Source organism: Sesamum indicum, linkage group LG10 (assembly GCF_000512975.1).
Source record: "Sesamum indicum cultivar Zhongzhi No. 13 linkage group LG10, S_indicum_v1.0, whole genome shotgun sequence".
Classification (NCBI taxonomy): domain Eukaryota; kingdom Viridiplantae; phylum Streptophyta; class Magnoliopsida; order Lamiales; family Pedaliaceae; genus Sesamum; species Sesamum indicum.
The window spans coordinates 16978480-16993296 of NC_026154.1; the positions used below are offsets into that span (position 1 = coordinate 16978480).

The 14817-nt window shown below is 34.6% G+C and overlaps 1 protein-coding gene across 1 annotated transcript in view; it reads left to right on the top strand.

The window, feature by feature from the left end:
• LOC105173002 (mitochondrial import inner membrane translocase subunit TIM44-2-like) overlaps positions 14616-14817 on the top strand; it is a gene marked incomplete in the record, with an annotated part of 6740 nt that continues 6538 nt past the window's right edge. Inside the window, 1 exon segment of the mRNA XM_011094638.2 lies at positions 14616-14817.

The window sequence follows — 14817 nt, forward strand, 5'->3', positions numbered from 1 at the left end:
AAAGTGGGAGTAGGGTCGAATCCACAGAGACTGGCTTTAAGTTGATTTCTTTAAGAGAAATAGAAAATAATGGGGGAGATTTGATGATAAAAAGAAATAATTAAAAACTAAATAAGCTAGAAAATAATTAAAATTACCTGACGAAGATACAAGAGAGAGATTTTCCGGTTAAGGCTAGGATCATGCTTGATTCTTATGGGTTGATCATTGATGCAAGAATAACACATGTATAGACAAATAAACCAGTTATGGTTGTTGGTACTACCTAACAACCTCACATTTTCTTACCTTTGCGTCAGCCAAGGTACGACCGTTGGCTAGATTCCTAATTAACAGACAACCCTGGGAACATCCACAAGATTTAATCTATTAACAACATTAAGAATTAGAAAGGCCTGATTCTAATTAACAAACTCCTACGAGGATAATTCGTTTAAACTAGATCATGCATTTTCCATAACATAACTAATTACTATGACATAATTAATCATGCTACGTTGCTACTAAGCATTGAACTAAATAAACAATTACACGGATTTATAAAGTCCAATTAGCTAAGCAAACCTTCTTGATAATGAACAACCGGCCGAATCATTTATAAATCACGTTTGTAATTAAAGCACAGAGAATAGCATGAATATTCGTTTGACAAGTGTAGAACGCAGATTAGATCTCACAACATAATGGGAATCAAGCAATCACTATACCTTAATCAGAAAATAAGGAATTTAGCCGGACATGTTAATGAAAGAACACACTAGAAAGTGAAATTCCATTAATTCCGGTTGTAAAATAAAAATAAAAGAGAAAGGATGAACAAAGAATTCTATAGAGTTCTAATCAATAACTGACTCCCTTCAAATGAAGAGACCCCCCTATTTATAATAAAAGTCTCCTACGAATCTAGACGTAGGGGGGAGATAAATACGTGATTAACTCTAAAAAGGTAAATAAATCACAAGAGATAAGTCTTAAAGAATCCTTTCTAAATCTAAACACTTCATTCCTTTATCTATTGTGGAAATTACTCGTATTCCTCCTTATCCCGAGTTGACCACTCCACTAAGCGTGGGCACGCTTAGTCAATTCTGTAGAAATTTCCTTATAATCTCATTTTTTTCCTTTTTGATGCCTTTAATTTCGATTTTAGCTTGATTTTTGCCATCTTTGCCTCATATCTTCCTTTTTTGCTGAATATGCAATAAAATCACATGATTATGGATGTTTTGGCTTAAAAAGAAAGATTAAATCGCTATAAAATCATGACAATTACAGAGTTATCAGGATGATATGTAGAGATACCCCAGTTAAACTGAACAACTCTCTCCAGAATTTATTTGTGAACACTTTGTCTTTGCCAATTACAATGTTAATTGGAAGTCCATACAACTTATAAATGTTGTCAAAAAAAAAAATCTTTGCAATACTGATTGCAATATAAAGATGTTTGAGAGGCAAGAAATGTGAATACTTGATTAATCTGTCAACAATTACTAATATAGAATCTTTCACTTCAGGTTTTGGTAATCCTTCAATAAAGTCCATAGAGATGCAAGACCTGCCTATTCAGGAATGGATAGTGGTCGAAGTAGTCCTAGGTAGGCACTGTTATCATATTTGGACCTTTGGCAAACTTCACATTCCCTTACCCAAATATGGACATATTCCTTAAGAGTAGGTCGGTAAAATAATAGCTTCAACCTCTAATAAGTACCATTGATTCCAGAATGACCTCCCAATGCTTAATCATGCATTGTCTTAATGATCTTCTCTCTTATTTCCCCATGACTGCTAACACAAATTTTGTTGTTTCTTCTCAGTATCCTTGGTTCATATTTATATTCAAGATGAGACTAAGCATCCAAAACCTTAGCTTATATAATGGCTTGAAGCAGTGTATCTCTATTATAACTAGCTTGTAATTCTTGCACCCAAAGGGTAATTGTGTTGAGATAAAATAGGATTGAGCCTCTACTAGGTCATGTTCCACTCTTGACAAAGCATCAGTTGCTCTATTGTCATTTCCCTTCTTATAGTGAACTTCATGACTAAGTCCCAGTAACTTAGTTATCCAATTTTGTTGTAGGATAAAATCCACTCTTTGATCTAGGAATGTTTGAGACTTTTATGATCAGTGGTGATGATAAAGTGATTACCTTGTATGTAGTGTTTCCACTAAGTAACAGCAAGCAGCAGGGCCAGGAATTCTTTCTCATAGGTGGATAATCCCAAATTCTTTACTGCTAGAACATTGCTCAAGTATGCAATGAGTCTGCCCCCTACATTAATACAGCCCCAACGCCTCTTCCACAAGCATTTGTCTCAACCACAAATGATTTAGTGAAGTCAGGTAGTGCTGGCACAGTACAGTAGACATTACCTCTTTAAGTTGCTTAAATGCAATCTCAGTGTCATCATTCCATAGAAATCTTTCATTTTTTAGTAAGGATATTAGGGGTTTAATGATGAGTCCCCTTGATAAATTTCCTGTAATACCCTATTAATCTCAGGAACCCCCTCAATGTCTTGACTATGGTAGAGATAGGTCATTTTCTCATACATTTCACCTTTTGAAGGTTAGTAGACACCCCTTCAATTGAGATAATATGTCCTAAATACTCTACATGTGTCTGTGCAAAAGAGCATTTGCTTCTCTTAGCATATTAGTTTATGCGTTCTCAACAATTCCAACACAGTCCTCAAATGCTGCAGATAAGTATCCCATCCCTTGCTATAACCAAGATGTCATTAAAGAAGACCAGTACAAATTTTTTAATAAATGGCTCAAAAACTTAATTCATCAAGGCTTGGCATATTGATGATGCATTGCACAATCCAAAATGCATAACCAAGAACTCATAGTAACCACTATGTGTAATGAAGCTGGTTTTAGATACATCTTCCTCCCTCATTTTTATCTGGAAGTATCCTGATCTCAAATCTATTTTTGAGAAGTATCTAGCCCCATGCAATTCATCCAACAACTCATCTAGCACAGGAATAAGGAAATTATGCTTGATGGTGAGTTTGTTAAGGTGTCTGTAATCCATACATAACATCCACTCTCCATCCTTTTTCTTGACCAGCAATACTAGTGAAGCAAAAGAGTTTTGATTGTTCTAATAATTCCATTATTCAGCATTTCTCTCATAATATTTTTAATCTCAGTTTTGTGCCCATAAGCATACCTGTAAAGGTGTTGTTTTCTTGGAATAGCATTAGGTATAAGCTCAATCTTGTGCTCTATAGACCTTATAGGAGGGAGAGAATGTGGTTCCTGAGACACATTCTCAAACTGTTGGAGTAATCCAAAGATTGTTGGGTTCTGTAACCCTTTTCCTTTCATTGTATTAGCTGAGAATAACTGAATAAACATGCTATAAGCTCATCTTCCCAAGAACTCACTCAAGGAATCTGTAGTGATCGATTTGAAATCAGTTTTTTGTGATAATAGTTTTCAATATTACCTTCTTTCCCTTTTGGCTTATAGTGACTATTAATTGATGAAAATCCAACTCAACTAGATTGTGAGCTCCCAACCAGTCACAACTCAATACAAAATCACAGCCTCCAAGTTTTAATGCCCTCACTGGATAGGAAAATTGGTGGCTCTGTATCTCCCAACTGAGTTCTGGATAGATGATCCTACTCAGTAATTTGTATCCATCTGCTATACTCATCATCATTGAGGTAGTGCATTCAGTTTTGATCCCTAGCGCTCTTATCACATTCTCATCAACAAAAGTATAGGTGTTGCCACTATCAATAAGGATGTGAATTTCCTTACCATTCACTGAGCATTTGACCCTTAATGTACCACTACTCATACTCCCGCACATTGCATTTAAGGGACAATGATGTCCTCTTCTTCGGCTTCTTCCATCTGTTCTTCCATTTGCTCAGTATCCTTTTCATATGCCTTGACTTCTTTTTCATTCATTAACATGTAAGAGTATCTCATACCTTAATAGTTATAAAACAGATTTTTCTCCTTCATAGCTCTCATTTTTGCATCGGTGAGAAGCTTCCTAGGTTGGTTGTTTTCATTTTTAGCTTTAAAAGAGGGATTTTGTGGTCTGTATAGGGGTTTTATCTGGTTGTTTTTCTGGGGATGTTGGGTTTTCTTGAGGATGACATTCACTGACGTGGTTTCTTGTTTCCTAGCAACACAATAGCTTGGTTTAAGGTGGTAGGTCTCATTGTGGCAACATACTCACTTATCTCCTCTTTTAGATAACTGATAAATTTCATCATGAAGAACTTCACCCAAGTTTTTGCTGAATATAAGCATTTGTGCCTCTAACTCTTCAAATTCTCCAAATAAGCATTGACAGTGGTTTTCGGATGAAGTTTGTTAAACTTAGATACCACTCTTTCATAGTCAAGATCTTTAAATCTTTATAGCACAACCACAATCAACTCTGTCCATGAGGGTACTCCTCTATTCTCAACAGGCCCTTAGTACTAGAGTCCCGCCCTCCCTTCCATGTGGATCGAGGCTAAGGGAATTGTTTGATCCTTAGATAGGGATCATTTGGAAATACCTTGTATATCTTCTAATCCAAACTCTTGCATCCTCTCCATTAAAGAGGGGAAACTCCATCCTATTCAGAGCATTATAACTTCCAGATTTAGACAAATTTGTATGCTCATTTCCGGATAGATGATGTGCAGTCACACGAGAAGAAAACCCTCTCTCCATAAATGCAGTGAGTCATTCTCCCAAAATTGATTTACTTTTCTTGTATTGTTGTAGTTGTTCCACCACACTCTAAAGTTATTGCTGAATTGTAACAAGAGTATGCTCCAGATTCATGATTGCAGCTTGCCGCCCATCTTGTGCCTCTGATATCTGATCCAAAAGAGCATGTGTCTGCTCTTCTCCAGCCTGTCTTCTTGCTCTTTTTTTAATCAACAAGATGTATTTCTTTTTTTAAGCTTTCTGAAGCTCTTTCAATTTAGTGACATCTGCCATTGTTATGTTTTAAGGTTTGAGGATTTTCTGGCTCTAATGCCAAATATAACAAGTTTAATGCGGAAACAAAAGAGGAGAGGAGAAAGAAGAGTTGAGATGGGAGAATTCTAGAAAAGTTTAATAGACTTTTTCATTAAGAAGCCTCAATTGAACAATCTATCCTACTTTAAAACAACATTCTGGTAAAACAAAGGAAATTACAATTTCCTAATTAATTGAAAGTAACAACAAATTTCTCCATGCTCTTCATTGGCTCATTCATGCAAGAGGTGGCTCCAGGTTCAATTTGATAGGGCTGTGCCCACATACGCTTTCTTTAGCAATTGTCGCGTGTCTCATTGTCAGCTCAATAGTTGTTCCCGAAATACAGTCGTTGTACCACCCCCTTTGCTACAAGGGCTATATCTACCCTAAACGTCATATTTATAGTAATCCCTGTGTTTACAAATATAAATGCACAATATAATTTAATCCATATGTTACGTAACCCCGACGTCATAGCAAGCGTAATCAACCTACAATATCATATATGCACATCAAACACCACAAGTAGTCCATCATAAGTAATCTCCACACTTACGTTCTCTCTATAAAACAAAATGTATTTTGTACTCTAACTGACAAAGAGGAGAAAACCACGTGTAGACCTATTCTTCAACAGTCAGATACCTCAAAGTCTACTCCTGAAAGAAAATGTCAGCAGGGGAATGAGCCTGCCACTCAGTAAAACAAAATGTATTTTGTACTCTAACTGAGAAGAGGAGAAAACCACGTGTAGACCTATTCTCAACAGTCAGATACCTCAAAGTTTACTCCTGAAAGAAAATGTCAGCAGGGTAATAAGCATGCCACTCAGTAAGCAAATAACCAGTCCTATCTATATATGTATACCAAATATAACCTCAAACAAGATACATAGGCAATATGCATAGAATGTATAGTCAATTTGCTTCCACATAACCATCTTTATTACACCACATAGTTATCACGCAATATGATAATCAATTAAACTTCCTCTTTTTCCCTAGTTTGCTTACCAAAAGGTGATATTGTGTTTTTCCCGCCAACTCAATCTCACCATTATTAAATTTAAGTGAATCCCCTTGACAGCTCCCGCCAACTCAATCTCACCATTATTAAATTTAAGTGAATCCCCTTGACAGCCGGCTCATCAATCTCATCTCACACATAGCGCTTTCATTTCGCACATAGCAGTTTCATTTCGTACATAGCACTTTCTTTTCGCACATAGCACTTTCATTTCGCACATAGCACTTTTCATATCGCCTTATAGGCTTTTCAACACATCAAGGGGTATTCACACCATAATTATATTCAATTTCCACCACTCCCTCATTTCCACATATCACCATTCTTATAAGCAACTAGTAACGTAAAACCATATATCAATACATTCTCATTCTCAATCTCATCTCACACATAGCGCTTTCATTTCGCACATAGCAGTTTCATTTCGTACATAGCACTTTCTTTTCGCACATAGCACTTTCATTTCGCACATAGCACTTTTCATATCGCCTTATAGGCTTTTCAACACATCAAGGGGTATTCACACCACAATTATATTCAATTTCCACCACTCCCTCATTTTCACATATCACCATTCCTGTAAGCAACTAGTAACGTAAAACAGTATATCCATATATTCTCATTTTCAGACATCCACAACATATCAAACAACAAACATAATATTTCAACGTATTTTCTCATTCCACGTACACAATACCATCAATCAAATCAAATCATCCATCACTCATATACTTTCAAATAAATTCATATCAGCACGAACCACAAATTCAGAGGGAAAAATCCAGTGACTCCCCCTGTGATAATAGGAATGATCAAAAACCCCCCTATGAAAATTAAAGTATCAATTACCCCCTTGTGATATAAAATAAAGTTTAAAAAACCCCCTCCGTGCAGAATTTGCGGCTCACGCGCGTTGACTGCGAAGCTGGGTATGAAAATTACATTTTTTGGACATTTTTGCCCTTCTCTCCCCCAATTTAAAGGCTGCTTCATCCCTTCTTTCTATCACACTTTCTAACCCTTTCTTGCACCTTTCTAACCCTTCTATCCCCCAATTTAACGCATCTTTCTCTTTTTTTTTTTTTGCTTTTTTGCAAATTTTGATGCCATGTCCACACAATCACGTCGACTAAAAAAAAATCGAGGATGCAAGGAAGTGCTCGATTTGAGGTTTTCAGCTTCACCATTATGTGGATGCAATTCAAAGGCAGAAATTAGAGTAGTGGAATCTTTAAAAAAACCTTCTAGAGGTAAGTTATATTATTGTTGTAGATTTCAAATTTGTAATTTTTTTCGTTGGGTACAACCCGAAAGAGCTACATGGGCACCAAGCGGGTTTCCGGTAAGTTTTGATTGTGGAGCATACACCGGGTTGAGGGACAGTGCATTTGCAACAGATGAAGATGAACCAGATGGTTGTGATATAGATGATGTGATATCGAAAGCGTCGAATTCCAAAAAATCAAATATAAATGTCGAACACAATGAAAAAGTGGTTAGCAATGTTAATTTTTGGATTGGAGTTAGTGCAGTTTTATGTTTGATGGTTTTCATTCTGTTAATCAAGTAGAAATCAAGGGTTGTTGTAATTGTATTCTAATTCCTGAAATATGCAGTTGATTTTTGTTTCTAATTGCATTGTAATTCAAAAAATGCACAATTTATTTTTGTTTCCAGATTGCAAGATCATATTAGAATATTGTCCAATGCTTTAAAAAATACTACATAAGACATCTAAAAGTGCAAAACAATAAAATGCTTGATTTCATTAAGCACAATGTAAGCATTCATATTGTATCTGCCAATTAAACAATTTACAACTTTCAACTACACTGCCAAATTTCTCAAGATTAAGCCTAAGCCAAAAGTATATCCAACCTCATTCAAAGACATTACTACCTCCAAAGGTGCTGCCAGTAATTTCTCTCCAAAAAATACCAAATAAATCAAACAGGTAGCACCATTTAGAGTAGCCAAAAAGTACATCCAACACCATAAAATGGTTAAAACAAAATTACAACTCTATTTTCATGGCCTCCATGGCCTTTTCTTGGACCTCTCCTTGATTCTTTCCAGAACTTCGGAAATTGATGGCTTTTTGTTTCTATTTGTATTTATAGGTCCTCTTGAGCTTGTTCCAATAGTGTCTCCCATCAAAACGGCATTTCTACGTCCTTGATAACCAATTTGTTGCTGATAATATAAAAAGAGTTTAAAAACAATTGCATAAAAATATAAAAATCAGGAAATATATAATAACAAAACTTATAGTAGATGGATGAGTGCTTGTGGGGGGTGTTGTCGCAGATGACCCAACAATTGTTTGTTCATTCTACATTTCAAGAGGATTATATTTTAATTGCTCACTTGTACATAGTCACAAGCATTGACAGCCAATTTCTTGTTATTATAAAAAAAAAAAAACAAAACAAAAGAAACTTACGGTGCTTACAATAGATGGAGGAGTGTTTGTCGAGTGTGTGGCTGCAGATGCTCCATCAATTGTTTGTTCAACCTGCATTTGAAAAAAGAACATGTAATATGTCAACAATATTGTAGTAAACAATTGTAGCAAAAAGAACTATATTTTAATTACTATCAGAACTTACAGTGCTTACAGTACATGGAGGAATGCTTGTTTGTAGTGTCTTTGCACTTGTTCTTGTTTTTTGCTTCTGAAATTCAAAATAATTTATTCATATTTGAGTAGTAGCTAATATTTACATTGGAAAAAATATATTAACTTACCTTGGTTGCTCTTGTAGCCTCAGACTGCAACTCATTCTCTTGGCTTGTTGGGGGAATTTGAGAGCCTTCGACAGGTATTTCCTCATGACTTATGCCCTGCAAATAAATGTTTTTACTCAACATAATTGTCAAAAAAGAAAAAAGAGAGACAGAATATTAAGTGAACAATTTCATTTAACAAACCTTGTAAAACTTTGACTTTTGGTGTGTTGGATTCTTGCAAGTTTCCTTGTTGTGCCCTCTCTCCAAGCAGTTGCTGCACGTATGTGTTAGACCTTTTCTTGTAGAAGTGGATTGCACCTCATCTGGACCCCTCCTCCTAAGTCTTTTTGGTCTACCCCTTTTCGTTTTAACTTTTGGTGGTTTTAGGGGTTCATAAGTAGTTTGAATGTAGTCTTTTGCCCCAGGAACAGCATGGATCATCTCCCCATAAACCTTTAAGTATGTTGATTTTTTGTAACAAATATCAACATACTCATCAATTGGAACCCGTTTGGTAGATATTGCTGCACATGCATGGCAGCAGGGGTAGGCATTCAACTGAAACATGCCACAAGTGCATGTTCTTTTTGCAAGATTCACCACATACTTATCTAGGAAATGATCTACTTCATACTCATCCATCCCACACCACAATGTAAAACAATTCCTAGCCATTAACTGTTGCTTCTTGATTTTTTTAAGAATATTTGGGCAAATGTCTCCCTCAAACTTATCCATCCCTTCCCTTTTTTGCTGCAATCTTGACATCAATTTGCATCTAATCCATTCAAACATCGTGATTATCGGCTTATCTCTACCATCAAGTATGTAATTATTAAAGCTTTCACAAAGATTGTTCACCAATATATCACATTTACTATGCAAAGGAAAAAAAGCCCGACTCCAATGTTCTGAATTGATTTTTTTCAGCCATTCAAAGGCTGTCTCAACTTCATGTTTCTTTTTGGGGTCAATTTCTTCAATTTTTTTCATGAACCTTTCAAAATCCCTTTTGTTTGTTGTTGATGCAGCTTTCCAAAAGAATTGTTTCAGTTCTTGGGATTTAAACTTCATTTTGAAGTTTTCATACATGTGCCTAATGCAAAATCTATGTTCAGAATCGGGCACAAGATCTTTTAAGGCCTCAATAAGTCCTTTTTGCCTATCACTAATGAAAGACCACATCGAAGTCCCCATCCCACCTATATCATCTAGCAATTCCCCCAAAAACCAAGTCCAATTTTCCCTGTTTTCTATCTGAACTACAGCCATGGCAATAGGAAACATGTTGTCATTCCCATCCCTCCCTACAGCCACAAGCAACTGTCCACCATAACAGGTTTTCAAAAAACAACCATCTAGACCAATGATCGGTCTGCAACCATTTAAAAAACCATTTTTAAGTGCTGCAAAGCTCACATACATTTTATCAAAGACTGGTGGCTTTGAGCCCTCAACTTTTTTAATAATCATCTTGCTACCAGGGTTAAAATGCCTCACTGTCTCACAATAATCCCACAGTTTTTGCAGGGTTAAAATTACAGGGGAGGCATGAATTCTCCAATTACAACCCTCAAATTTGCATTTTGCAGTCACCCTTGATTTTTCATTTTTTATGTATTCAACATCAAAGCCTTTTCTGACGCACCAGTCTCTCAAAACCTCCCTAAAATGCTTTGCATTATGAAATTTCATCCCAACAACCAATTCACATGTCTTTACATTTGTGGATTCTTTAAAAAAATCATGTTTTGGTTGTGAATCTTCGTTATCAGAATTAGGCAAGCTTTCAAGTCCATCACTTTCAGCATTATCACTAAACCAGTTTTCATTTTCTTCAGCATTTTCAGTCTGAAATTCTGGTTTTTTCATTTTCTTCTTCATAACCTTTCTCAATTTGTGCATTAAATCATTTTTAGTTGGGTTCTTATTCAAGAATATGTTATCATCACTTGACACTTCAAGGTCTTCTAAAACAAGACTTGGGGTTTCACTAATTCGGTGACTTGCATCGCTAAATCACTAAAACAAGAATATGTAATGACTTGCATCGCTTGAGTATATCTCAGGCTGATTATAGTCCTCATCAGAAGAATCATCAAATTCTGATGAGGACTGGTTTTCAGCATAGTTTATTTTTCTTTTGCCTTTTTTATCTCTCAAATTATCAGTCTCAAACTCTTCTTCACCACCCTCACCATTACCACCAAGCCCTTGTTCCCCCTGCCCCTCACTATTCAGCCTTTCCTCAACACCCTCACACACAGATCCTATCCCATCCCTACCCAGTCCCTGCCCCTCACGATTCAGCCTTTCCCCAACACCCTCACACACAGAACCCGGCCCTTGATCATCCCCCCCAGGAAAACTATCATCTAAAGCATCTTCAAAATCAATCCCATCTAGCAAGTACCTAATTTCTTCCTCATGTTCATTGGAAACAACATTACCATCTTTATCTAGTGCCTGAATGGGCTCACAATCACTGTCTTCTACATATATTTCTATAGGCAAGTCTATCCCTCTATATTGATTCTCCAAATCACATATGCAAATGTCAGGGCATTCATTGCTAATACGTCTTAAACCAAGTTCTAGTGGTAACCCTGGAACTTTATAATAAAAGGTCATTGTGCCTTTCTTCCCACCACATCTATCATACATTTCTCCTAATTCAAACATTCCTAGAAAATCAATATCTATCCCTTCAAAAATCTTTTTTGTACCCCTACATATTTAGATCTATTACCATCCACAAATCTACCACCATACCAGAAGTGAACATCATGCAAGTCATTACTCTGCACATGGAGGGAAAAAAAAAAATAAATACAACTTTTTAAAAGGAGCGCATTATAAAAGTAGATACACAAGTTTATCATAGGGAGTTTTATGAATATTTATATTATCACTGGGGGGTCAATAAATAACTATCAATTTTCAAACAGGCCCATATTTTTTAAAATATAACAGAATATAATAATACAATATAATAATTCTCAAACATGGACCACATATTATCATAAAAAGTCTAAAAAATATCATGAACATGGTAATGCTGCAATATAATAATTCTCAAATGGGGACCACATACTATCATAAAAAGTCTAAAAATAGATCATGAACATGGTAATAACAGCAATATAATAACTCTCAAATAGGGACCACATACTATTATAAAAAAATTTAAAATAGATCATGAACATGGTAATAACTGCAATATAATAACTCTCAAATAGGGACCACATACAATTAATAAATTAACTGACAAAAAGAACTCAACAAACAGAAAATTCGGTGACTCCAGAAATTTATCACACAATATCTATTGTATCTTTCCTAGTTTCATTTATTAAATAAACGAAAAGTTATTCATGATGACATAATAGATTAATATCCTACTATTTAAGATCTTATTTTCAGCATTTTCACTTTCCCAACACAATGCAAAAGAGATTAGCACTAATGAAGACACTCGTTTGCCTAAAAAGTTTTCCTTCCATTCCAGAATTATATAAAGAAGTTTGTACCCAAACTACAAGGTGAAGGTGCCAATGTAGATATTCCACACTGCAATTCCATCCAGAATGAAAGAAAAGAAACTTGTATCATCATTTCCTTTATCTAATTTCTGAATGTGGGTATGCATTCCTTTCCTAAGACCCATCAACGTAAACAGAAGATGTGAAACTGGAAAGACCAATCCATTCACAGAATACCATGAAGTCCATAATTCAATGATAATTTTATTGTATATCTTTTATCACTGATTTCCAAAGAATTGTCAATTGAGTATTGTCAATTCAGCATTTTCACTTTCCTAACTCCTCTATATGCTTTAACCATGGACATGTTCAATGAGGGACCACAGATATATAATAATGCACATAAAACAAACATACCGTCATTACCTTGCAGAGTTCACCAAGTCCTAATCTCCTTTTTCTTTTGTCTTTATATAAATCTACAATAAAATAACATATCTCCTTTTTCTTTTGTCTTTATATAAATCTACAATAAAATAACATAACTAAGAATCAATTCTTTAATCGAAATTTTTTAAAAAAATAAAAAATACATTAAAGTAATATGGAAAACTAACCTCATATACTGGTTGAGCCTCTTTTATTTCTCTCCACCAGAAACCACAAAAGAAAAAATCCTATATAGCGAAAAACGCTAGATCAGTTCTTGTAGAGAGAATTTATTTTTAAAAATCAGAAAAAGTACCTTAAAGTAGTAGATCTGAAAACTAACCTGATGTATTGTTGAAATATCGTCGATTTCTCTTCAGCCGCAACAAAAAAAAGAACACCTAAATAGAAAAATTCAAACTTTTATGCTTAGAAACTTAATAAAAAACTATAAAAACCCTAAATCATAACCTAAATTATAACATAACTATAAAAATTATAAACTATAAAACCCTAATGCAACATAAACACCACAAAAAATGAAAAAAAAAAAAGCGAAAAGTAGACAACTCACCTTCTTTAACCTCTTTTTGTTAATTATATAGAGTTTTCTTCGAATTTAACGGTCAGTTTTTTCGATTTTTTGCAAAGAAATCGAATAAGTTTTAACAAAGGGAAGGATTAGGGTTTTCTCTCAAAGTCGAAGAAGTCGGGTTCTGTGGTCTAAATTGGTCAACAGCCTTTTCATATATATGAAGGGGTATTTTAGTCTTTACCCCTGAAAAATTAGACTATCTTTGACCGGGGGGCAGTGTGATTTTTTTTTTATAACAAAGGGGGTGAAATTGATATTTATTTTTTCATAGGGGGTTTTTTGATCTTTTGGCATAACACAGGGGGCCAAAATGAATTCAACCCCAAATTCAGATAATAGTAAAATCACAATTAAAGATACATATATAGACAATACTAATTATTTACTTACCTCGACCTTACAACGCTTTTATCTATCCAATAGATAGTGGTTCGATCTTTTCACTGTACCTCGTATCCTATAATGAGTTATACCACACACAATTAATATATCGAGAATATCGTAATTTCTTTTAAATATAATATTGACTATCATTTGTACAATTTCTAATAATTCTTTAATATTTCATTTCTATCGAAATACAAATCTTCGTTTTTCCTCTTTATTAACATAATATTTCTTAAATATAATTTTCAAGTCATTTCTATGAATTTTCTACCAATTTATCGTTGCTATATAATTTAATTAAGCAACAATACATAGAATTACATTTATCGTTGCTATATAATTTAATTAAGCAACAATACATAGAATTACATATTTCGTTAATCATTCCGATGAAGTTGTGTAAATTACCTATAGTAATAATTAAATCTAATAAATCTAATATTTTAATTACCCAATTATATCATTTTTATAGCAATTGTGATATTTAACTCGACATTAATTTAAATAGCCAAAATTATAAAATACTCCGATTAAATAGTTCACCGCTCAATATAAATTATATTTAATAAAAGAACTAATTAAATAATATGATTATATAACTTTCCTTAGTTAATATAAGTTGTTCTAAAATATTTTAACGAGCTCCAATTTAACCCGTTCAAGTTTTATTATATTCCAATTAAGGAACATAATTTATTTACTAATTAATTAAATTTTATAAAAATTATCAATTAATCCCCCAATTAGATATTATAATATTTGGGGCGTCACAGTCGTCTTCCTCCAAATCACTAATTATTATTTCATACCCTAATCTATTCAAAACGTTATCGTTCGCCCCCTTCTATAAAACCCCCCCCCCCCCCCCCCCCCCCCCCCTCAACTATTGATTATTACACTTCACTCCCATTTACATAACTTAAATCCAAAGGCTCCCATCAGCTCCTTCCGTCGAATGGTGTTCTTTTAAAGTCGCAATTCCTTCTAAAAGTTTGACAAATTACATGATATTGATAATTTCACAATAATTCTCAGCAAAATATCTTCTCACTCAAACCCTTTAAGAAGTAGGGAGGAGGTTATCCTGCCACCCAAACGCCCTTAACTCTGGTAGGTAATTGCACTACTAGGGCACAGAGGAGAGAGAGAGAATTTCCTCCACAGCA